We start from the raw sequence: 24,727 nt of genomic DNA, 5'->3' as shown, positions 1-24,727 counted from the left end.
CATTTTATCAGCACCAAACGTCGCTGTGGTCCTTCAGAAAAACACAACTTCAGTGTACAGTATAGGTTCAGAAAGCAAAACACAAACATTTTATTTTGAATTTTAGACAAATTTCTATGTTGATTTTAAAAGATTTTCAATCCGTCATCATTTTTTGCAAGAGTTTTTGGCTCTGTAAGAGCAGTGCAGACAGTACAGTAGGTTTGTCATTCAATAGCTTAATGGATTCGGTTGACAGATCAGCAGCCACCACTGATTCTAAGAATTGGGCAGAGTATGAAAGCACGCAAATACAGGATGTGAGGTACAGGGACAAAGGAGGTGTGAGGATAAAAAAGCAGCGAGTCAGTCACAGGCAGAATGAGAATAGTTATTTTGAGGCAATGATTTGATGCAACAGGCTGCAATCACTGAAATGCAGGTATGCATGCAGGTACCTTGATGCATTCAGTGGAAAGAGCTTCATTGTGAGGAAATGCAAAATGAGGATTAGTACATTTAATGGACAAAAAGCACAGAAATGCTTTACCCTACTGTAGCTGGCTTCACTCAGAATGATCCGGCTACTTACAGACACACAAATGGTCCAATTTCTAAATGAATGTTTACATTAACTGTTCTTTTGCCTTGTTAATTTTTACTACTTTCCTCAAATCAATATCATTAATTAGCTAAATATTCCTGCAGACACAAACTGTAAATGAGAAACAAAATGCAATCAGACTATTTAAGCCCTAATTCCAATTAAAAGATACAGCAATGTTATTCTCTTTACTATTTTTATTGTCAGCTGTCTTGATGCTAAGCTACGCTAACCTGCCGTAGTCTCCAGATAGACATAGTTCCCGAAATGTTGAACTATTCATTTAGTTCAACCAAACAAAAGTGGGCAAAAAACAGCTATAAACTGGTTTTTTTTATTATCTTCCCCACCACATAATAAGCACTGAAATCACATTAGATTTCATATGACGAGTTATTGTACTGGACCAGACATCTTCCACTGCTAGACATGATTTAATTTTGGTAATAATCATTACCTGATGCGACTGTGGATGGCAGTATTTGTCACTGGCCATTATTAAAGCTCTCCTCAATTGACTTTTTTTTCCAGCTTATATACAATTTGCTCGCAGTGTGATGAGACCGGATGTTACAGTACTGTCGCTGGTGAAAGAGCTATTGACCACAAATGGGCTTCCATTATGTCTCTGCTCTCAGTGAAAGGATTTGCAGTAATAACCCCCCCCACCCTCCCCCACCCCCAATGCCACCAGCCACCGCTTCAGTGCATGACCATGCGGCTGAAAAGGATGAACAACTCATGTCTCTGATAGCACTGAATTAAAGACATGAAGTTACACAATTTATATTTGAAGTTAACTTTGCAAGAATCTGTTTTCTCCTATGACTCCAAGTCGGCAACAGCAAATTCATATACAAATTATGACACAATCTAACACAAACGCTTGATAGAAGAATAAAATGATGACGTTTAGATATTAAATTAAAGGGTCAAAGTCCAACTTCACTGTGACATGGCTACGTTCTGTAAAAAAAACTCCTCTGTCCATTATTCACTCAGAGAAAGTTTGATGATCTATTTTCTACGTCTTGGCCGGTTGTCAGAGGCGGTTATCCAAGTTTTTTGTAAGTGTGTGACCTTTTCCAACTTCATCCAATGAAGCCTTCCCAGATGGTTCTGTGTAACAAACCATCTGGCCCCTCAGTTTAGAACACTGCTATTTCCCAGCCATGTTGATCGCTAATCATTACTCAAACATATTTTGATAGAAAAAGAATCACTGCATAATTTAACGGTGCATGTTTTACATTCGAATCCCTCCAATCAAAACTCAAATAACTGTGCTTAATTCAGGATTTTCTGATCTGTGCAAGATTTCTCAGTAATTAAGGCACAACGGCTATAAGATAAGGAGATTTACTAAAACATAAGCCAAAGTTTAAGAGGTTTAATTACCTCAGAGTTGAACAGAGTCATCTTGATAACAATAAGAGTGTTTCTCCTAACATCTGCTCTACGTTTTTAGGTGTCCAGACAACATGTATAGCTACTATCTTACTGGAAACACCACCTTATAATTAAAAATAAGCATCCATTTGGAAGTAAAAAAAAAACCATTGGTAACCCTTCAAATTACAGGCCGTTAATTACATGATGATGTCAAGAAATAACAACTAATTGCGTCATCTAGAAATAGTCTAGACATAACGGTACACTTCATAGTAATGTCGAGAAATATAGCCAAGAAATAACGATTGTAGAAATAGACCAGAAATATTGTTCGACTTGGTGGAGAAAAATTCTGGCCTTTCCCAAAAAATTCAAAGCATGAAAAGCATGCGAAATTTTTCATGTGCCTTTATGAAAAACACTGACCGTTATTTCTAGGCTATTTTTTGACATTACTAGGCAATTAATTGTTATTTCTTGGCTATTTCTTGACATTATCACGTAATTAACGGCCTGTAAATTAAAGGGTTACCTATTACAACAAAACACTTTGCTTTTAGGTGCCAAAGGACAGCACATGAACTAACTGAGCAGCAAGTGTTTGGACTCAGATCATCTCCGTCTGTTTTTCATAAACATGTTGCCACCCTGCAAATTACACATTTCATGGCAGATGGTTCACAAGATGAAGATCTGTTTTAGAGGAGAGAGAGGCAGACTAGAGGTGACTTATTATAGTGTCTCTCAGCCACTGTACACCAGGGCCAGATCTGATAGCAAAGCCACAGTTGGCTCTCACTTTTCTCCAGTGTCCAAACACATAATCCTTTCTTACCCACTTTAACATGCACTGTTATCTTTCTCTAATCACTCAAGAGCTGTGGCTGTTAATGTATTATGATATTACAGGAGCCTAATGCACAATCCCTTTTGAAATGTTATGTCTCTTCATCATGAAGCAAATTAGAAAGTCTCCCCATTATGGCTTTAATCGGTTTCATTTATTGAGATAGAACATTATAAACATGATGAATGCTTCAACGTTCACTAATCTTATCAATTCTGATTATTTTTTGATTGCAGATACACGTGGAAGCAATCTGACATCTTGAAAACATGTATTGAATTGTTTTGTCCATGTTACACAGGAGCTTTCAGAAATAAATATACGCCCACAGAATGATACGTCGAAGAAAATAACTTTTGTGACTACCAGGGGGCTCGGTATAAAAGCCATGAAAAAAAATGTAACTTTGATTACAAGCTCTTTGGACTCTTGTCCACACCACAGGCGTCGAGTACTGAGGAACACCCTCTGTGGTGCTATGTTGCCATATAGATTCTTACATTGCACATCCTATTAAATGCTAGCTATGACTAAGGACCAGCAGGCACTTGGACGTAGGGCTGTTCGATTTTGCCCAAAAATAAAATCCCAATTTTCTTCTTTAAAAAAAACGATTTCCAAATACGATTTTTTTTGTGAAATGACAAACTATTTTATGTTTGTGTCTTTTTAAATTGGTCATGTGAAAGAAGGGTAAAAGTGAGTGTCTGTACCAAATCCATTCAAGATTTATCTTAAAACAATGAGTCATTAAGATTCATCATCTGGAGACTATGAATACAAAACTGCACCAATCCATTAAAATAGATATTAGGGTACAGGATAAGTGAATATATTTGTAGCAAATTTAATGGCATGGGATTGTCCTGCGCAATTGTTAACATTACAGAGCCTCTAATAAACCAGAATGAGTCAGTTAAACCACCTGCAAAGTAATCACTCCAGAGCAATCACTCCAGAGGGCAGTCATACATTTAAAAAGTAATCTACAGTTGTCATTCACTGACCAAGGACGTCCATTATGACTGCCTTAGTGCCACAGTTATTTGAAACCCCAGAGAATGGGTTACTTGAACAGTCAGTCAGTAGAAGTTGTTGCTCTGAGTTTGTGTTTTCAATTTTGAAGACTTCATCTAAAATGGACTTCTTGAGTGTCAGTGTAAAGAAAAAAGGGGAAATTATACTGAATGCTTACAGTTTACACTGACAAAAGTAGCTGACGATGGAAATAAACTGGAACTGACCTTTCGTGCAAGTGAAAAGAATTGCTGTTCTGCAATGAGAAGGGAAAGAAGGCTATTTTCTTTCCTCTAACTTCATGATACGTTATCTTCACAAAGCATACTGCACTGTATGCCCAGACGAGTAGGAGAACTGTAATTTCAAAGACAAAGTCAGCCTAACCCATGTAGGTAGATAATGACGGTTTCTACTTTCAAGACAATAAAAGGGAACTTTAGAAAGTTTGGAAGATGACAAAAAGCTATTCAAATCATAATTACCCAGATGTGATACAGTCTACATCAGTGTTCAGGAGTAGTGGTGGTGCTGTAATTTCACTGATGCATAGTCTTTGTGGACAAACAATGAAAACAGTTTATCTGTTCAGTTCTACTACACACGTAATTAAAAAGCTAGAGGGATGACGTTATAGCGAAGCGTCTGTGATGTGAGGAGAACGGGTTTCCCTGTTGTTGTATCTCTGAAGCTAGTTTTTAAAAGTGGGAATAACTGTCGTCATTGTTGTCAAGTCTACTGTAGTTCAGTTTGACTTTAAAACCCTGGCATCTTCAACTGGACTTGTTTACAGTCATGTGGCAGAATTGTACAACCCTTGTTTTGTTTGCTTGGAGGCTAGACAAGGAGAATATTACAGCCAAGGCCACAGCAGATTGTAATTTATAACACTGGCTGAGAACATGTTACTTCAGGGGGCTTTTAAAGGCCTGAAATATGACAAACATTTTTTAGCCATGAAGATACACTGGTAACACAATGGTAATATTGTTTGCAGTGAAGATAATTGTACAAACACACCAAGGGAAATATGATGGCAATATAATGTTTGCCATCCATATTAGACTTTGAAAAAAAACCACACACCTCTCTTGCATCATCGTGATTGCTCCTCTTGGTTATAGAAGGCTATCCTCTAAATGAGACCATTTGCATAATTTGTCTGGTTTCCACTACAGGGCACAACTAGGCTTGCCACCTGCTCATTATTGCTGTCACTCATTTTTTTCATGCAAAATTGCTTCAACTTGTCAAATGAGCTCAACTTTACTTTTTAACACAGAGACACTGTGTTTAGAGTAATAGCTTCTGCAGAGATTTATCGTCTTACATGCTTTTCTGCTGTGTTTAACTGCTCCACCCAGCACGGGGCAGCGCAGGAAATCCTGCTCTTTTAATGATCAGTGAAAAGTGGTTCCAGCTTTAAACTACCACCAGCAGGTTGCTCCACTTGTACACAGCCATGTAAACGCACTGTCACATGTCACCTGAGCGTAACGACAGGTTTTCCATAGGGCAGGTGTATTTCCTGCAAGAACTTCCATTTCCATGTCGACACATGATAATATCATACATTAAATTAAGCCAGCCTGTTTAGTTTCTATCATTAAAATATGAAATGGCACAGGGGTATCTCTGACACCAATTGACTTGCACTTGAAATTATTCCACTGAAATTAAGATAAACACAGCATTGAATTACATGTTGGAGTGGATATTTGTTCACTCTGGTTGCAGCACAGCAGATTCCAAGCAAACAAGTTAACAGTAATTGCTCAGTTGGTCTGCAGTCCACTGAATTGCCTATGCAAACTTGCTGTATAAATTTGTATAAATCATGCATAAATCAGGTATAAATCATGCATACAATAAAAACTGCATTGCTGCATTAATCTTTCCTGTATTCTTTGCCTTCAACTTTTTCAGCTCCCCCTTTTTCTTTCTGCATTCCCCTCTTTCTATCACACACCCAACCCAGTCTCTGTGTGGTTTCCCCCAGACGGCTACCCGCGGGACGAGATTGTGTACAAGTGGAGGCGAAACTCAGTGGAAACTTCAGACCAGAAATACTGGAGGCTTTACCAGTTTGATTTCATGGGGCTCAGAAACACCACAGATGTGCTCAGGACGACAGCAGGTAAGAAAAGCAGCAACAAAGGGTCGGGGAAAGGTCAAGAGCGCTGGCTCTTGAGACACACAAAAAACAAAACATGCTGAATGTTACAATTCACAGCAGTTTGGATAATAATGACATACAACTTTATTGATCCCTGCAAGGAAGCTCTTTTTCTCTCTTCTACCCTACTGTTTGGGCTGGTCAAAGGTCGGTTGCAGACTAGCAGCCAGAGTCTCGCTCAAGGACTGCTCAGCTTTTGGAGCTGCTCGACTACCTTGGTGCCCCGAGCTTTGCACAGGTTAACATTAGCACCATGCCCATAAATGTAATCACATAACTACAAGCTCAAAGCTCATAAGTATTCCCCTCGGGTGTAAGGGCAAATAGGTTTTTCCACTGACATTAATCACCAAGATTAAAGATTAAAAAGGAAGTTTAATAATTAAATCCTTTCCTCCTGTCTTCCCATGCTCTCTGTGGGGTTATTAGGCTTTGTGTTCTTTGATGATTTAATTTAAGTTTTTTGTTTGGGAGGTGGTGGCACCTGGAGGAACACGGTTGCTCCAACAGGTGCCAGTATTACACCTGTAACTGACACCAGGTGGACAAGTCCCTAATACATTTTTAATGCTTTCGCTTGATCGTGCAGATAAAAACAGATTCTAATGACTTTGTAAGTGAAACAGTATGAATGAGGGAGGAAGAGCGTGATGCAGTGGTTGTTAACCCCTCTTAACCTTGTTTATAAGTTGCCTTTTTTCCATCTGGTTTGCGCCATAGGGTCTTTTGTCTTTGGAGAGACGTGCTTGGATCTGCATAATGTGTCCTGATTCAGCTCTCTGAGAGCTGAACCTCCGTTCATGAATATTCGAGGAACAAGAGCACTTGGCATGATTAGGGGAAGGATAACAGGGAGGGGTATCAAATTATTAAGGAGCTGAGTCGGAAGTGAGGCTTCATTTTGTTTTGGAAAATGTCCCAGTATATGACATCGCTAAATCAAATATATTTTTAAACAAAGACATAAACAAATTCAGGCGACAACATTTATTTGTGTTGTGGTGATCAAGCTTCCTATTTGTATCTAATGAGAATCCTCCGTTGTATATTTGTGTTTCTGATCACAAAAAAAAAAAAAAAAGGTTGACTGATGAGCCCACTCATCCCAAGACACATTGATGGCCTTATAAATCACATGTTTTCCTGGACTCCCGCTGCATCGTAAAAAAAAAACACACAACCAAACGATTTACTGCTGAGATGCTCAAAAGCAACAGCAAACCTACACATCTACCTCATGCTGTTCAAGAAAATTAGCAGTTTTCTCATTTATTACCTCGTTTCTTTTTCCTGTTTCACTTGCCGGAGCTCTATCTCCACAAGCATGATGATTAGATCCCCTGCTAAAAATACCATATCATTAATTTACGTCATGACAAACTTTGAAAGTACTGCGTTTCTCTTCCTTTCTCTCCCTCATTTCCCTCTCCATCATTCTCCCTCTTGCTGCTTTATCCTTCATCCCTAATAAACACTTGAGGTATGGGTCTGTTTTAATGAGGACAGAGTGGACAGATCTGTGGCCACAGCGCCACTAGGGACCCCCGCCACAAATCCACCATCGTTATCAATTCAGCAGCGTCCTCTTCAAAGGGCCCCAACGCGGAATCCCAAACACTTCAGCGCTTTGTTCTATGATCTCATGGCAAATTCCCCCAAAAGCTTCGCTGATGCCCTTTTCTGTGGTTACATTGCAGAAATGCTGATGTTCTTCCTTTTCTGTCTGTACATGACCACCCTGGAAATATTTCTAATGCCTTTTTGCAGAGGATCTGTTATGAAAGTGCTGACAATCCCATGCCTTTCCCTCATACTCTTTAAATATGAGCCTCTGATCACATTTAAATCTCAGCTGAAGGCATAATGAAAGTATTAGGGCATGTAGAAGAGACTTGAAGCGGCATGCAGACTTCCAAAAAAAAAAAAAAGTATCAATTTACCATTCACTTAACCCCACCTATGAACTGCAACTCTTGAGCCAGAGCTTAGCGATCACAACCAGGAACAGGAACAGCTTGTTGAAGCAGTGTACTTGGTCTTCAGTGAGATTGATACCAGAAAGAGTTTAGAGAGTTTAGAGAGTAGCGTCTTATCCAATCAATAACACAACCAGGAATTGATCAAACTGAGTGTTTATCTGCTCTATGAAGTGCAAAATGCAAACATGTACTTCATCAGGCTAATCAGCTTACTGCGAACTGCAGCATCACCTCCAGAGCCAAGGAGAACAGTATTAACTCATACAACACATGAGGTTATGGAGTCCAAGACTGATTCAAAGCATAATGTTATATCCTTTCTTAACTAAAAAGCTCAACACAACAATACAAAGACACACTACGCTGCTTTTTTCCCCCCTTGTCCACTCTGCATAATATATGTAATGCAGAAATAAAAGCTTCACATGTGAAGCAGTTTTAGTGATGGTCACAGCACTGAGATCATGTGGTTTCATTACAAAAAGTATAACTCACCAACAACACCAACAAAGGCAAGAGAAGGTTTTGGTCTTACAACATTGATGAGGTAATAGTTTTTTACTTCCCTCCTTGTGTGAGGAATGAACAACCTACGGGTCAGGATTACCGTTGGTAGGGAAAGTGGAGAAAGCAGCGATATTTTCACCCTCTCTTCGGTGCCCTTGAGAAGGACCTTGAATCCTCCAACAGTGGAGCTGTAAGCCAGCACATCAGACCGGGGCCTCTAAGTGCACGCTTGGAAAGCTCACACAGGATAAAGATTATAAAAAAAACAAATCAGCAATATTAGCTGAACTGCCTTGAGCTCATTAATGAACCAGTTTTCCTGGAGAGTCTTCCTTATGTGTAAACACTGGGGCATCCTAACAGGATGTACAGTACAGTATGTCACCACGATGCAACTTTTGATTTGGAGATATATACTGTAATTCTGCAGCCTCCATTTAATCATTAATATCAGTTAAGCAGCGGTATCCAACAGGACTGGCAAGATTGACTGCACAATGAAGCTTATTAAACTGTCAAATCAACTGTGCTGTGTTGTGCTGAGAGGGAGCAGGAGGAGAATAATGCAAGCTCTTTAATTTACCCCTGTTGGTATATAAAAAAGTTTGTTTTGTTTTTTTCTTCTAATCTAACCAGCATTATGTTCCAATGCTAACAAGCCTTGGATCGCTTTAGAGGAAGGCACGCTTCATCCTGGCCATAAATAGGCGCATAAAATAAAACGAGGCAGTTTTATTTCGGTGAAATAGCAAAATACATTGATTTTTTTATTATGTCTGCTTTGTGAATAAGGTTTTATTTGTTCTTACTCTGCAGGGGAGAAAATTAACCTAATCGTCCAGGTACTCTTTGTGATATAAAGTAGCCTAATGTTATAATACAAGGTCATCATTCTTTAATAAGTTAGAGGTGTAAAACTCTCCTGTTGGTTTCTCGTTGTACTGGTAACGATGAATTTTACATAGCTGATAATCAACATGTGGTTAAATGCACTAGATGGACATCTATCTGCTGTACTTTTCAGGTCCAGCCACTACAGTACTTTTCTTTTGACATTTACTTCAAAAGTAACTTTATTTCGGAAAAAAAAACAAGAACAAAAGTAGTTGGTGGTTATAACTATTATAATGGCTTAAATATAATAACTTGATGTTTTAATTCAACATGCCCACTAATGTCTCTATTAATAGTCATATCTCAGTTTAAATCATGCTCTGAAATGTTAAGAAACCCAGTTTTTCATATCCCTTGATGATAATAACACTACTGGGGTTAATAATTATCTGTTTCCTTGACTCATGACATTTCATTTCTGTACCAGCACTGGAGATACCGTCTAATAATTCACCTCTAACTGTCATATTATGATCCAATATAAGTTTTAATTCTCATTTCATTTTCTCTGACATTATAATTTACAGTGTACGCTTAGCTCCTTGCAGAGGAGGCCGCATTATATTTGTGAGATGGTTCTGCAGTCCGATGACATAACCTGTCTCAGAGCTTTCCTTTAGGGTACAGTTCCCTATAGTATCTGAGCGGATGTCAGTATTGATCTGTTGTGGCGAGAAGGTCTGGACAGGATTTAGACAGACACTCTTCAACCGCAGCCTGAACAAATAAATGTGATTTTTTTTTTTTTTTTTTTAACGAACACCAGCTCTGGAGAGATGTGATCCACCTGCAAAATGGTGTCATTCTAACTTTAACTTTCTCAGTGAGATGACTAGCTTGCTGTTTCTACATTGTGTGGCTCTGCAGGCCTCTCACTTCACAGTGGTCAGTGTTTTAACAGAGCACATTTCACAGCTGTCATTTCTACTGCAAATATCTGCTGTTATTCCCCATGCCTTCTAATTAAAAAGTACCAAGATTAGTCCATACTGTATCTACATTCTGCAGGACTTGAAACGTTTTGTCTGTAGTTCGGTGTTTTAACGATCATTTTGTCATTATATATTTTGTTTAACCGATTAGCTATTGAAAACACTTGGGTTCATCCAACAATCAACGAGTATAAAGGAAGTAATTCTGACAGAAAAGCAGAAAGTATATCTATTAAAAAGGAAGAAATACAGTACCTGCCCTCAATGGAGCTGGAGGCAACAACGACCCTGGACCTCACAAAGCTAAAACCTAAAACCTAAAGCCTGAAGTTCAGATAGTTGTTACATGTTCTGCACTGCTACACACTCACAACCGAGAGCGATAAACACTCCTCTGCTCTAAGACACCCTTCATTCATCCCACCAGACGATTAAAATAATTATTTCAGTTCCATGTCGAGTGTGAGGTGAGATTCAGCTGCAGGCGGAGGACAAAAGGTCTACAGATGTTTTATTCAATTCCACTTCCTCTTCATGGAAGAATGTGATTGACAGCAGGTTATCACATGGTGGTCTTCAGTAACATTTAGTGCACAAACGTTTGTCAAACTTACAGAACGTAGGTGTTGTAACTCAGTATCCTTGCTGTTGTTAGTTGATGTTGCAATAACACTAACAGCACTATTGCATGGTAGCTCAAGTCAAAGATATATTTCCTTGACTTCTAAATCTCTGTTAAGTTTAGTTTTTTTCTGTTTCTGGCCCTCACATTTAATTATCTCACTCTAAGCATTTACAGCCCTAATTTGAAACCCTCACCGCAGGAACTGAACAATCTCTTATGTTTTATTTGACCAGCCATAACAATTTTGACAAATATGCGTGGAGTTTATTGACTTTTAGCTGCTGCGAAATGGTCTTAATGAGAGTTATTGAAGACCTTAGATCTTGGCACAGCTTTAGACGCTTCTGATGATTAGGAAACTTAGCCGACAACAGCCCAAAATGGTTTTGGTTAAACAGTACAGAAAATGGTTCTCGGTTCCCTCAGCGCCTGGCTGGTTATTTCAAACCTGCATCCTGTTAGCCACAAAGCACAATATACAAGTTTGTTTTATTCTAGGCTACAATCAACTAATCAAATGTGCTGATCCTCGCAGCTTTCTTCAGTCACGTGCAGGATAAAGTTTGGATTGTGCTGTTAAAGATCTTGCAGGAAAATTAAGCCTCTGTTTTGATGACCAAGTTAAGAGCAGCGTGACGCAGCTCCCGGCCGCACGTCAGACCTTTTTAAATTACTCATGAGCCAGTGTGCTACTGCAGATCCTCGGGGATCCTGGGCTTTAGCTTCACGAGTGAGAAAAAGTGAAAATAGCAGGGTTACCATACAATGTATAGAGTCTTAAAGAGCAAATTTACTGCTGGAAACCGCTCAATTTCTGCGTTTTTCTATTGGGGCCATATGAGTGGAAGAAATTAAGCAAAAGGATGTATTCCCTACTCCAAAATGGAAAAGGCTTTCATCGCAACTCCCTTACCACTGTTGTTATGGGTACTCTCTAAAAGGGCTTCCACTGGGAGTAGTTTTATAAAAAGGCAAGCGGTGAGCGTTGACTGGGATTCTCGTTCTTTACGAAGGCTTTTGTTCAGTCGCAGGTTCTTTTACTCATCATATTGTCCACTTGTGTTGTACTGTTTTGTTTATAAACAGTGAAGGACACAGAGTCTTGTAATCTGTGGCTGAGAAATATGGCAGCACACCAGCTCTGATCTAAGACTGTCTATGTTTTGCAGCGTATATGTGGCTTTATGCCACAACTTGTAAAGTTTGAGGAGGGATGCAGAGAATAAAACATCATGTTTGTAATGTAACATGGAAGTAACTTCTGAGGTTGATCTCTATGTCATGTTTTCATCAGTGATACTCTCTGAAAGCGTTTAGTCACACTCAACGCGCTCCATTTCCTCTCTCGGTCAACAGGTGACTACATATTGATGACAGTGTACTTTGACCTCAGCAGAAGGATGGGCTACTTCACTATCCAGACCTACATCCCCTGCATCCTGACTGTGGTCCTGTCCTGGGTCTCCTTCTGGATCAAGAGCGATGCTACGCCTGCAAGGACGGCCTTAGGTACACAACAGTAGTAATTTACAGCAATACTTTCTCTTAGTGTTGCTTTTCTCTGTCACCCATAACTGCAATCTAGTTTCTTTGATTTGAAATAGCAAATAGTGTTGATGTCCAAGATTTTGTTGCCCTGTCTTTAAATGAATGGGTGGGATATTTTATGAATGATAGAGGATGCTTCCATGGGAGAATACAGAACTGCTCATTCAGGCTACAGTATGTGAATGTAATAAGAAGAAAATGAATCGGACGTTGGTGGCAGGATTTAAAGCCTTGTGGTAATTCCCATTCAATCTGAGATTTAGACAGCTTGATAGCAAAAGTAATAATCTCTTCTATGATTAGTAACTGCAATATTATGACTCCGTCTTTGTCGCCGTAGTTATTACCAGCAAAAGCAATCATGTTAGTGGAATACTTGCACATCACTGAACATTGTTGTGCGAGCGAAAGATGCAGAATGAAGAAAACCTTGTGTCTGTCCTTCTGCATGTGCATTCTCAGCTAATTGTGTATGTTTCACTGTATCTTTAGCTGTGCATAAAACCGTCTTAATACATGTCACATCAGTGCAGCTTCTTTTGTCTCTTTTATCCTTTATTGTTGTGTTAATCTTGTTTCAGTTTGCATGAGTTGACAATTGTTTTTAATTGTTTCCTTCCTCACTGCATGCCTGCCATTAGTTCATTTGCTTTCCTGTGGATGATGATGTTATGCAAAGTGCTCGTGCTTTCCTGTTTAAGGTAACACTCAAGGTGAGTGTCTGACAAGTTCATGTCCACACACTTTAACATACACACACCTGGGTGTTACGGTTTCATTTCATGTCCTATAATTTCAGTGGGTAGTAGGAAAGGATAATATAGAGTTGTAGTATTGAAGATACTTTAAACTGCATAGAGGACACATTAACATGACCGAGAGAGCCATGCTGGTAGTGCTGTTGCAAAGCTAGCATGCAAATACTTAAATGTTTTAACAATATATTTGTTAAAAACTACAACCAGATACACAATCAAAGTGTCCAGCCAACCAGGTGAGCTCACCATTACAAGAGAAATGCTGCTACTGTGGCTAAAAATAAAAACCTAGATAACTGACCTCCACATCAGTACAAACGACTGCTACAACAATAAATTACACTCTTATAGTCAATGTATCATTCATTGCCAAGTCTTTTTAAAATGTAATAATCAAATAAAGAACACTAATTTAACATGATCACTTTCGCCGCCTTGAATATATGTATTTTTTTTAGTGCACTTGGCAGCATTGGCAGACTACACTCTATTTTCTAAGTTTCACTTGAGCTTTTCCTCTCACATTTGGCATCTATCCCGTGCTGCCTCCACACGTCAGCGTAGGACTACCAGTCTGGGGAATGGTTGCTCATTTAAACCCCTGGTGTACACTTAGTTGCAACCAAATGCCGTAAATTGAGATACAAATTAACAGCTATCCCATGGATTCATATTCACATAATTATGCCAGGAAGCCCCAGTTGGGCCATAGTGCCTTGCTCCCTGGCACTTTAGTAATACTTGTTGAAGGAAGTCACACTCTAACTAATTAAATTCTGCTACCCATGGCTTCTTACTTAACCCAAGGACTCAACCCCAGCTGACTTCTTCAAAATCCAACTTCCTTCTCCCCTGCTGTCACTCGAATCAAGACGGTACACATTAATCTGAAGTACTTTAATTCCAATCAGTCCCTGGTGGCCATCATCAGCCCACCAATCACAGAAGGTCATCAGGAACGTCTCTGTGGCAACAGAAGAAGTTATATTGGAGTTCTTCCCATTTCTACTCATTCATTCAAAAAAGAAAGAAATCCCAAGAAAAAAAAACTTCACTGACAGCTGAACAATAAAATCACCTTATGTTGTATTGGATTCAATAATGAACATACTGTAAGTTACTGTTCAAGGATGCGCTGAGCCACATGGAGCCCCTCGTCTGAACTGATCATAATAAAAGATTGTCTTCAGCGTGGACTTCTGCTCAGCTTGCCTCTGCTGTCAGGCTGATGAAAGCTGACACGGTGGCAGTTGAGCATCAAGACGGTGTGAAGCAGACGAGATCGAGAGAGACAACAACACAAAGGTGTATTTTCAGGCTGGATTTGGAAATGATGTGTTTGTAGAAGCAGCCGCTTTACCAAGAGCTACTTTATTAGATATTTATTCAACCAAATGTCTCATACATCGGAAATACCTTTCACCAGGGTAAGAGCGATCGCTGTTTTGCAGCTATACTGAAGATACTGCAGGCTTTCAGCTTGCTGCTGTGGCTGTTAGTTCATCACAGCCTGTCTAACTCTCCATCACTGTGTCGACCCGTCTATCTGCCAGGCATAGACAACAACAACCAAAGGCAATCAACGCTCACAGTACGTGAGTGGTGGTGTGATACATGACCACAGGCAGTGAAAGGTTTGCGATATCCCTCAGACAACAGGTAGCGCGGAGACGGCAAGCTGTCCCCGTCCTGATAAACATCCACATTCAGCTCAACACCAGAAAGTCATTTAGCCTTTCTTCTCTAGTACATTGCCCCTGTTTTCCAGTCGTCTCGAGACCTGATCCCTACCCTGAAAGAGAGGAGCAGAGATAAGAGGAAGAAAGGCTGGGCGCAGGAGAGGGACAAAACAAGAGTGTAAAGCAAAGTGAAGGCCTCTGGCACGTCGCGGCAGGGAGAAATGTCAGAACGAGGGAGGCAGATCAGTCGGATCACAGAGAGGTTGAAGTCCAAGAAAAAGGCGGGTGATGCCGCCACCCCCTCCCTCCCGCCCCTCCCGGCTGTGTGCCTTGACAAGCCGCTAACATGTACCAGTTGGTATTTCCAAAGAGCTGTCACTCACCTGCTACTCCTTCAGCAGCGGGGCGTTTGGATGGCAGCGGGCTGGAAGTAAGAGAGCTGAACTACGGTTGATTCCCATTAGACCTCAATCTCTGCAGCTCAGATGGATCTTGGCAGAGATACGGAGGGATGTTGATGGGGAAATACATCCATCCCAAGGCAAGATTCAAGAATCTAGAGCTCGAGGGAGAGTAAAGGAGAACTGTGGACCTGGAGTTAATTGAACTGAGTGGAAGCATCAATCATTATGCTACATGGAGTATTCAGGGAAATCACGATCCTTGATTTCTTTTTTGCTTTTGTTGTAAACACAAAACAATATTGTGTATTGTGTTTTTGGGCTTTAGATGAGAAAATACTATAAGAATTAAGCTGAAAATACACTATACTTGCAAGTGTGGATAAGTAGGATGTTTTTTATTGTCCTGAGGCAGCCAACTGACCTAAACATCCACCACAACTCGCTCTATCTTACTCTATGTCATGTCATGTAAAAAAGAAAAGAAAAGAAAAAAAAGAAGTCATAGTTCCTACAGCTGCAGGAGAATTTGTCACTAGAACATGAGCCTTTGTTGTTTTGGGGCGATCGCTGACACAGCTGATGCCTTTGTTTCTCTCGTGTGCCTCAATCACCCACGGATCTCATTGTGGCGGCTTTTCATGATTTACCAAAGAAGCATCCTCAAAAGCCAAACAGCAGTGTTTGGTTAGACATATCCATCTCAAACACTGGGCCCTGACTAGCAGCAAGCTCTGACAACAAGCTTATAGCTTCCTTCTTATGAGTGTAATACTGGGGGAAGTAAAAAAAAAAAAAAAAAAAAGATTTAGCATTTAAAGCCCAAGGATTCCCTGCGAGAGCCGTCATTCACACAAACGCTTGTCAACTTTGATATGACAGGTTGGGTGTAAGAGCTGACAATGTTCCTCATGGGAACCCTCGCAAGAAAGCAGTGACTTTAAGATAGGAGCTAGTGCAATGACATCAGTCCCTAAAACTGTGCTGTGAGAGATGGGGAATCTAAATCGGGTTTTATATTCACCACAGGGACAAACTAGCGACATGATCGCCTATGTTTTCCTCCCAGAGCAGTTTCTTTCCGAGACACCTGCTAAGGCCTAATAATAATAATAAAGTTTATTTATATAGCACCTTACAACATCGGACAGATGATCAAAGTGCTTTACAGAAAAGAAATAACATTTCAGGTGACAAATGGCATGGAAAAAAACAAAACAAGAAAACACAACAATAAAATACATATCAAAAGGTAAAAGTTAATCAATATTAAAAGCCAGTTTAAACAAATGAGTTTTAAGACGTGCTTTAAAAAGTGCCAAGTCATCAATAAAATATAATTCAGGGGGTAGGGAGTTCCACAGTTTTGGTGCCGCTATTGAAAAGGCCCGATCCCCCCACTGTTTACAATTAGAGAAGGGGACCTCTAACAGGGGCTGTTCTGAGGACCGGAGGGCTCTACAGTGTCGTCTAAGTTTTAAACAATCGGACAGATACTCTGGAGCAAGACCGTGAATAGCTTTAAAAACAAATAATAACAGTTTAAAAGTGATTCTAAATTTAACCGGGAGCCAATGTAGTGAACAGAGAACGGGAGTGATGTGACTGTAACGGGAGGTGTTGGTTAGGAGGCGTGCTGCAGCATTTTGTACCAGTTGAAGGCGGGAGAGAGATGATTGCTTAATGCCAAAGTACAGGGAATTGCAATAATCTAACCTAGAACTGATAAAAGCATGTATAGCCGTTTCAAGATCGTTCCTGCTGAGGAATGGCCATTCCTGCTGAGGAATGGTCGTACTCATGACTGACACAACGACAGCAACATGATAAAATGGTCAGCAGCAAGGACGTTCATGTGCTCAGATGTTTTTCTCAGCAGCAAGAAGTTTATACTGTGATTAAAATATCAGTAGGAACAAGTCCTCTGCCACATAAAGCCTGGTCTATAGATATCAAGCTGACCGTCAGAGAATACACGGCTGAGTGAATAAATTACAGACTTGCTCAAGACTTGCTTAAGGCTGTTTTGTCCCAAGTGTCTCCTCGGTCAGAGGGGACTCATGTAGGGCCATCTGACTGATTACATGCATGGAGGACGGGGATTTGAGTCAAGGCCTCTAAAGCGTGCGGGAAACACCTTTAATCAGATTAGATTGAGGTTGCCATGTGAAGCATTTTAACCTCAATCACTTGCACATTAATTTGAAAACATCGGTATAATTACCATCAACAAACAAGACTGCAAGACTGGCAAGGAGACTGTCAGCGCCTATGTATACTGCATGCACTGTTTTGTGTTGATCTCTGTGGAAAATCTACCAGGAACGCCGTCTATTTTCCAAGTGATACGCATTTTTATTCCACTCAAACTGTGCATGATTTCAGTTTTACACGTCAGCCCATATATATCCAATGTTAGGACTGCTGTGAGCTCTAATCTATAACTACTCAGCACACATACAGTACCCATTGACGACTGATTCTCTCCCTTGGACAAACAGACAACCAATCAGAGCTGTTCGCTGGCAGGGTGAAGAAAGAGGATGAAATCCTCACATGCAGAGTTGAAATAATTGGTGGATTAATCAATGCAGCTGGTGGCAGTAACACGCCAGGACACAGTGACATATCAACAAAGACAGACAGGGGAAAGACTGCTTACAGCTAAGTATAGTGTAAACATTGCAGGATTTAAAGTATTTTAAAAAGTGAATTTGCATTCATGTTGTGTAAAAAAAGGATATGTTGGAGCTCAATGCATATACAATACAAAGCTGCCTTTAATCACTGTCTGATAACAAAAACTACAAAATAACTAAAAATACTACTAATACTACTGATAATTATGACGAGGGCAACTATAACTGTTTATATATTGCATGTCTACATACTGTAGTATTCTGAAAAAATCCATGGAGATTCACAGTATGAATTTTTATCCACCTTTACCATTGGGCCCCTTGGTTCCTATCACGAAAAGGTATAAAGGCTGATCAGTATGACCTGCTGGTAAAAGATCAACAGGGCTAAAAACCACCAATAAAAGCCTGGTAAACACAACACTTTGATGTTGCTGCATAAAGACACTGCAAGGAGCTCTAAAACCTTAAAGTTAATGTCACTGGATGTGCAGGTATCACAGAAAAGGCACTGGTCAGTGGCCACAGTGAAAGCCTTGCAGTCATGTGACCTGGCTGCTGATCCTTGACCGGTGCTCCTCCGTGCTACTTGCAGACGCTCTATGAACACAGGCTGTGGTCTTTTCCACCTGGTTTACCTCTGGACACATAACAAAGGTCAATGTCTCAAATTTGTATAACATATTGTGGCAACAGCCCCATCACTTCTGGACATGTGTGACCTGTTCCCTGCCATCAGCTGCGTTTCTATTAGATCAGATTTTATGCACCGTGATGGTTGTTATTGCTGTGATCACACCATTTAAATTATTTTTGAGGATGTCTGCAGCGTATTTGTCTCGTCCAGGCACATGCACCGGAGCTTTTTCTCACCTCTATGAGATGCTCCCTGTTTTTTCGGTCTGCAGATGCGAGACTGTTGTTCAGCTCCCCTGCACAGACAGGAATCTCCCAGTTGCTATGGTATCATGTAGCTACAATTCATACAAAATGTTTTAAACTGTGCAGAAAAGGAAACTCATGACCTTGATTTGAAATAGCAGCCCAAACTGTGAGCAGCCAGTGGGTTGCTTGTTATAAAAAAATAAAAAGAGGAAAATAAAATACAAAGACAAAACAGTGCTGTCGATGCACTGGCTATTTTATTGAGCTCACACTGTTTACACTGCTCTGGGATTTGAACAGATTTAAGATTTAAAGGAATAAGGAGAGGAGGACTGTTCATTTACCTAGTTTGGTGTTTAAATCTAATGAGCGGGCGGAAAAAAAGAGAAAGTCTAGACGAGCACTAGACCAGAGGAGGTAGCTGGAAATAGATGGGAGCAACTCGTCTCTATGGAAACCACAGGCGAAAACACTGCCATGAAAGACATGTAGGAGATGAGGATGAAAGAGACGGAGGGGGGAGAGAGAGGAAAAGAGAGAGAAGGACGGAGAGAGGAAGGGGCGCGACGACGCGGCATGAAGAGGAACAGGGGAGGATGAGAGGGAAAAGTCGGGCGAGATTACGAGAATGATCCGAGTGTGTCACAGCAGTAGATATCAATGCTCCCAGTGGGCATCAATGTCACCAGGTTCATCTCTGTGTGAAAGAATTGATTTCATTTCACCAGGCGTACACAATATTCTCCGCTCAGACACCATGAGGAGTAATTTCTATAACAACGGCTCTGATGAAACAATTAAAAGTTATCCCCCATACTTAATCACAACTGTGACAGGTAATTATTGATAACAGCCACATTAACAACTCTACAACAGTTTGAGAAAACATTAGTTACCGCCCAAAGTGACTTAGCTCATGAGTGCGTTATCTGTTGACATGTGATTGGCAGAAACGGGCTATTACGCATTTTCAATTCCGTGTGAGTTTTCACTACAGAGGTCGAGCAAATCAAAGAATTACAGCCTCATTTCCATCCGTCACTGGTGTCATTAAAAAGACAAGTGGGCCGGTGATAGCTTCATGTCTTCAAAGGCTGATTAACGACCGCAGTCCATACATCAGTCAGGACGTTAACCATCAGCATAATGTGGCTCTTCATTTGACAGGTTAAAAACAAATCTCAATGGGGAACTACGTCCTGTGTCTTTATATGTCCAGTGTGTCTTGCGTTGCACAATGTTTGGAGGCAAAGTAACAAACAGAAAAGCTTTGCATGATTGAAAAAATAAAAGTACTTAAAGTAACTCAAAATTATGAAACGTTAAATGACAGTGTAAGTTTCAGTGTCATTTCCAAACATTTCCCACAGTGGCTTCGGTTATAAAACTTTACTGAATGTATTACCATCACAGATATACACGAATGCAGGGCCGGCTTCCTGAATTATCGCTGCACTACTTGAGCCACTTCAGAAGCAAGTCATGTTTTAGTCATAAGGAGGTGTCGGGACTCCACTGTATAATAGAGGTTCTTAACCCACAAAATCGATTTCTGACACTTCATTTTATTACAGTTTTCTAGATCGCCGGGAGAAAGAGCAAAGATAAAAACAAAAAAAAGAAAATTCAAGTATTTAATAATCTGAACGATTCAAAACAGATCTCCGCTGCTGGTGTTTATGGAAAGACAAGATTGATGCAAGAATGGGCACATTTACCCAGAATACCCCATATGCATTATTAATGGTGATTAATAAACCCCTGCCCAGATGTTATATACTGCAATCACTGACTTCCTCAACGGGTCACCCCAGTACTGACCAGCAATTCATCATGCAGTCACAGAGAACTCTCCTCACAAACTCTGTTGCTCTTTCCCCTTTAGGCATCACCACAGTGCTGACCATGACCACGCTGAGCACGGTGGCCAGGAACTCGCTACCCAGAGTGTCCTATGTGACGGCGATGGACCTGTTTGTCACTGTCTGCTTCCTGTTCGTCTTCGCTGCTATGATCGAGTACGCGATGCTCAACTATTACTCCTACAGTATACGCAGACCTCCTCCTAAGACGCAGAGAATGGTAAGCCCCATGATGCACGTGTGACTGACTAATAGGTACTGTATATTAACTCTGCATTTGGCTTTTATTTCTGTTGACAAGCACATGGATACATTATTGGATGGACTTCTGTTTGATGTGACTGCTCAAACTAAGTTCAACGACAACCAGGGACAGAGCCGACACAAAATGGACAAAGATGCAAAACAACAACTAAAAGATTCAAACAATCAGAGGGACTCAAAACAACTGTAAAGAGACACAAAGCAACCATAAGAGATGTAAAAGCAGCTACAAATCGATACGAAACAACCACAAAAAATGCAATATCAGCCAAATCATGTTAGTCATGTTGCATGATGGTATGGCGCCTTTACAAAACATGACAGATCTTAATACTAAGGGTGATTCCTTGAGCTAATTTAAATCCTAAACACCTTGCTGTAGATGAATGCCTCATTAGTTTTTAATGACACAAAGTCCATGGATGCCATGGCAACATTGTGGGCCCTGGCCCCCCTGAGATCAGTACCTATGATACCGTTTCTATCGACCTAGACAAAGTAAGAGGTATAGGACAAAAAATGAGAGAAATGGATGAAAATGTAGACACGACTGCCTGTTCGGCTCACATAATGAGCCGAACAAAATAAGGTATCGATGTGTTTGTACAAGATAGTTTGCTCCTATACATCTACTTTTTCAGAGGCTTTTTCTACCAACTGCTAAAGTTCTTCAATTTTTTCAGTATGAATTAAAAAAAAAAAAAAGAAGTGAAAAATGCCAGCTATTGCTTTCGATCTATTAATATCACCCTTCAGAAAGTCATATTGATTGAATCCATAGGGTGTCGGTATATACTATGTAGCTGTGTTTATAGTGCACGCTGTTCTCTCCGACATGTGTCTGAATGAGCACACGTGTGCATTCTAGCAATTGCTCCTCTACGAGAGCCTAATGCTTTGTGTGGGCGTTCTCAAGGCTGCACCTACTGCAAATACTTTAATGGAGGCTGCACACATCTACTAACACTGAGTCAGCCACGGCGACTGTCATTTCCCTCTCTCCAGATCCCCTCCTTCTTCATTATTTCCTCCCAGTGTCGGGGAGTTTTGCTGAATATGTCTCAGGGCTAAAAAGACTGTCAGCTCGGGCTGAACAATTAAGTTGTGTTACATTCAGTCCCCTCCTCTGCATCGCCGGCTCACTGCTGTATTTTGGCCCAGTCTGTCTATGGGGAAGCCCCCCCACCACCACCCCCCAATCCATGTGGCCCCTTTGGGCCACCCACTCAGTCAGTTCTTTTACTCCATGAGACTCACTCTCTCTCTCTTTCTTTCTCTCTCTTCATCTCTCGCCTCCCACTCTTCCTTTAACAGCGGTGTTGAGGACTTGAAAAAAGTGTGAAGATTTTACCCCAATTAGGCTGGCCCACACAATTTTGTAAACATCAGAGAGGAAGTCACATAATGAATTTTCTCAGGGGTACTTCCTCAGTATTCCCGTCAGAGAAAATCAGGTTCTGGCTGCGTTATGTGACCATTTTAAAAAGTGATCAAAAATATTTGTTATTGTGTGGTTAGCCTTTACACTTTTCTGAAATTGAAGTTCAATATGCTTATACAGAACTATTATGGTGAACTTTGCAAGACTGGTAACCACAATGGTTATAAAAGGATATATTGACTCTCGAGTGCTTTTTGCTTCACTGGGCCAACCCTCTTGTTTGAACCCCTAACCCTAACCCTTTATTCCAAATGATAGCTGGACAAATGTGGATTATATCAGATATGTATCAACTGGAGATCTATTCAGCACATCAATGTGGTGTCTGATGGCTTTCTAAGACATAAATAAAAACACATCAGAGCTTTGTGTTTTGTTAGATTTGCTTTTTGTGTTAATGATCAATGATTAATCAAGGCAACGTAGGGCACACCTACGCAGTTCGTACCACAATGATGGGCACACACTAATTTTCGATTCTTGCTAATTTCCTAGTTCACAAAACAGTCAGTCCTTGGTTTCACACAGATGCTGACAAAATAAGACTTGCTATTTCTAGCTTGTCACAATTGATTTTGCCACCCACAAATTATTAGATTTTATGAGCAGCAGCTGGCCGGCTAATTAAGGTTGTGTTAGCTAAATGATTGGGCTCAGAAAGCTGTCTTCAATGGACTCTATGTTTCAAAAGTTTTTCTTTTAAATTATGAATTATGGAAAATAAGTTTAAACAAGGATGATAAGATAAAAATGTAATATCAGAATGTTTTATGCTAACACTTTCTACTGTATACTTGTTTGGCTTACACCCTTATTTGTATTTGGTTTAGTATTTATGTTAAACATCACAAGAGAAAAGACAAAACCAAAGTGTTTGAATGCATCTCGTGCAACATAATGTGAGGGTAAACACTACATAGGATCTATTAGTGCTTAATTCGCCTTTTTCTTGAACCTGCAATCCTACAAGTTAATGTTATTAGTGAATAATGTGTTCCTTGGGCTTGGAAGAAACATTAAATTTCTGATCAGCCTGACATGCTAACAATTACGGCTAATGCTAGAGGAGAAATGTTTAACTACATTTACTGATTGCAGCATTGATTTTGTAGTTTGTGTTGTGGAAAGGTTAAAATAAGACACAATCATCAATGTTGAGTCCTGCTCTTGCCGCAGCTCCATGCCGGCTTCACTTCGACATATTGGGAAAATCAAAGCTTGACGGGCCTTCTGGCCCTAATTGTACTGTAGTTACTAAGCGATAAACGGCGATTGTCTAGGAGAGGTGTTTAGCACACTAGCAATTTCTCCACCATAACACTCTCTTTCTGTCTTCGCCTACAGGCCTACTCATCTTTCAACATGGGTCGTAACCCTCGCACTATGATGCCCATGGGAAACTCCCTCTTCTGGCACGACTACGACGACAACTGCATGTACGAGTGCCTGGACGGGAAGGACTGCAAGAGCTTCTTCTGCTGCTACGAGGAGTGTAAAGAAGGCGGCTGGAAGAAAGGACGGATCCACGTCAACATCGGCGAGCTGGATTCCTACTCCCGCGTTTTCTTCCCCACGTCCTTTTTGCTCTTCAACATCGTCTACTGGGTCAGCTACCTCTACCTCTAGTCGGTCCTGGGCCGTGGTCCGAGGGCCCTTGCTGAAACAGCCACAGTCCCTGACATTTTGCACTGCAGCTCATGATTAGGTCAAACCGAAGCGTGGGAGAGGAAATAAGGTGGATCAACTCTGTGGGAAGCGCGAAACACATGTTGCCTCCAGAGTGGCATGACTGAAAAATGTGCGTACTGGTGTACTCAGCGTAAAGGGCCACGATACTTTAAGCCGTGGCACTCGAAGGAGAATAAAAATGCTTAGCAGTAGAACAGCAAGCCTGTCAGCATTAACTTGAATGCATAGGTCCCGACTCTCAGAAACCAAATGACAGACAGCTGTGACTTTACAGACGCTCGAGGACGGAGGATTTGCATTGCTGAATCTTGGTCGTTGAGATGGCGAAGCACCCATAGTGCCTTCTTTAGAAAGGGTGCAGCACCGAGAGACGCAGCTTCAGAGTTCCCTCCATTATCTTTATTACCTCATCCATCACACCACCGCATGCAGAGCTGTTTATTCTTTGATGAAACAAACCCAGAATACGGTTCTCACCACTGGAGATGTTTAAAACTAACTTTCACCGTTCATTTTGTAGCACATTAGTTTTAGTTTTACCCTAGAATTAGTTCTCCTTTCTAATAATAGTACTGTTTTCTTATTCTTATTCTTCTTATTATAGGGATT

The 24,727-nt window shown here is 40.6% G+C and overlaps 1 pseudogene across 1 annotated transcript in view; it reads left to right on the top strand.

The window, feature by feature from the left end:
- The window catches only part of LOC311000380 (gamma-aminobutyric acid receptor subunit gamma-3-like), a 73,224-nt pseudogene extending 49,169 nt beyond the window's left edge, over positions 1 to 24,055 (top strand). The window contains exons 7-10 of the transcript in view: positions 5,839 to 5,976; positions 12,309 to 12,461; positions 20,748 to 20,944; positions 23,774 to 24,055. The product of the transcript in view is annotated as a gamma-aminobutyric acid receptor subunit gamma-3-like (transcript). The remainder of the gene's footprint in view (positions 1 to 5,838; positions 5,977 to 12,308; positions 12,462 to 20,747; positions 20,945 to 23,773) is intronic.
- The last annotated feature ends 672 nt before the right edge of the window (positions 24,056 to 24,727 follow it).

This window comes from Trachurus trachurus (genome assembly GCF_905171665.1).
Source record: "Trachurus trachurus genome assembly, chromosome: 2".
Lineage (NCBI taxonomy): Eukaryota > Metazoa > Chordata > Actinopteri > Carangiformes > Carangidae > Trachurus > Trachurus trachurus.
The sequence above is the reverse complement of the archived record's forward strand: the minus strand, read 5'-3'. Positions and strand labels throughout refer to the sequence as shown.